The following is a 2,555-nucleotide window of genomic DNA, read 5'->3' on the forward strand; positions in this document are numbered from 1 at the left end:
TAATGCCAACTCACAGCTGGAAAACTCAATTATGGCATTTTACGCAAGATTTAGAATAAAGATATTGCACTTTTTTTTTTTTTAGAAGGATATTCCCGCCATAAGTAGTAATTATTGTACACTTCCTTTACGTCACTCCTAAAGTCTTAACATTTTAATATTTCAATACTGTTTCCGGCATTTCATTAAAATTTTGAATGAGTTTTGGGTAGATCGCAAAAGCAAGATAGGCTTCATTTAAAACTTTTGAAAATTTTACACGAAAACTAAGAATCCCTCGCTCTGCCATCCATAAACTCGTTACGTAACATTACCTACAACAAAAATCCACTTTAAACATGGTTTCCTCTAAATTTATACTTATAGCTGACTTAAACCCAACAAGGCGTAGTCATTTTCTAGCCAAAGTTTGCCTTACAATAGTTGAGCCTTCGCCCAAAAGAAATCGCTACTGTGCTGTTCTTTCCAATAAAATGGTGCCTTCAATAATTTTACACTACAACCGTTTGTCTATTTGGACTTGAGCAAAAAACTTTGCAAATTGCCTGTCCCATTCTTATTCCTTTACCTCCTTTGGTTCTTCGTCCATCCATTGTTTTCGACATAAAGTATTTGTCCCTGGAGCTTTATTGTCCCTACGTACGACAGATTGAAATCAGCGCATTTTATTATGGATTTGAATGTGTACATGTCGTTATGAGAGCTCTACACTCTAGTTTTTGCTATTTTGTAAAATTTCCGGACTACCTTAAACGTAGTCATTTTACCTACCTTAAACGTAGTGCATTTTACGTGTACAAGGTATTGCGCGCCAACCGACGGTATACTACAGTACCAGATTTACCGAGCTTTGCCCGGAGTGCATATAATTTTTGAAGTTTTCAAGATTTGGATACCTTTAAACAAATATTTTGGAAGAAAAAAAATAGGATTTCGATATCTATTAAGTAAATTTCTTACTACAAAATTTAGGTGGCAACCCTATTCCGAAATACGGTGGAATGAATGGTACATATATTAAGCGTATATGTACTGTGTATATATTTAAAAAAATGCTGATTGAAAGTAACAAAATAAAAATTTTCACTACAGAGAAGCGTGGCAACAAAACAAAAACTTAAACTAAACAAAAAATTAAATGAATGTGCGATTTAAGATAGGTGGCAACCCTATTAAAAATATTTTTGAAGAAAACATCATCTGTGTACAAAATTTCGTCAAAATCGTTAGAGCCATTTCCGAGAATCCTGTGGATATATATATATATACAAGGATTGCTCGTTTAATGTAATAAGATATGTATGTACGTACAGTGGGGAGCAGTATTTTCAAAGTTTATTTTTTTTTTGTTATTTTTTCATAAAAACGCGGTTAATGCTTTAACCAAAGCCATATACATAAATCAAACTTTCAAATTTTATACAGAGCTTAGAAAAATTTAACAAAATTTTCATTAAAAATTTGAGGTTTTTAATCTGATTTTTTAGATTTTTTTTTGAGTATGCAGTTTTGTATAAAATTAAATTTTAGTGAAAGTTTTAAGCATCTGAAAAATCGCGCTGATTTTTAATATTTCTTTTTTGCTGACGGCTTTTGCGGGTTTTTTATATAACAAGTGGGATTAATAAAAACTGGCGTTGATTTTTTGTAATTTTCTTTGCAAACGGTCTTGCGCATTTTCTTTCATAAGATCACCAGATTAAAAAGCTGAAATTTTTTTTGAAGATTTGTTAAATTTTTCTAAGCTCTGTATAAAGTTTGAATGTTGATTTTTATGGTTTTGTTTAAAGCATGAACCATATTTTTATGAAAAAATAACAAAAAAATTGTAACTTTAAAAACCTTATATATCGAGCCCTAACCGCCAAAATAACGTAAGCGACATTTTTTTCAAAATTTTCTTTTTGATGCAGAAATGTATCTAGATGCTCTAGGAATATTTCTGCATCAAAAAGAAAATTTTGAAAAAAATGTCGCTTACGTTATTTTGGCGGTTAGGGCTCGATATATTAAAAAAAAAAACTCAACATGTACTCATCACTGCTCCCCACTGTATGTATGTTTGTACGAGTGCATTTTTCTTTTCGAAAATTCATGAATTTTCTTTTAACTACGAAAAACGCTTGTCACTTCCTTTGGTATTAGATTTCTACCACACCTACCAATGCGGATACATATGTACGTAATATTTATGTATATATTTACATAAGGAAACATCTTGCTGCATAAGTGCTACTTGTCAGGCGTGTAATTTCCAATCAGCTAGCATTCGCTCTAGAGCTAGCAGAAAATTTTCCGTCAATTTTGGTGTGATTCGCTCAATTTTCATTAGAAGATTGTGTAAGGAGTTTCCGCACTGTCACAATTATCACCTTCACATTACCACCAAAGTATGTAGAATTCTTCTTTCACACAATTCTTCTGCCTTTTTATACCCGAGAGCGCACTTGTGCACAAGGGTATTATAACTTTGTTCACATAACGGTTGTTTGTAACAGGCAAAACGAATCGAGATAGATATAGACAAATGTATACATAAATGATCAGAATGAAAA

Source organism: Rhagoletis zephyria, unplaced genomic scaffold (assembly GCF_001687245.7).
Source record: "Rhagoletis zephyria isolate East Lansing unplaced genomic scaffold, Rhagoletis_zephyria_1.1 Rzeph_scaffold_03026, whole genome shotgun sequence".
Classification (NCBI taxonomy): Eukaryota; Metazoa; Arthropoda; class Insecta; order Diptera; family Tephritidae; genus Rhagoletis; species Rhagoletis zephyria.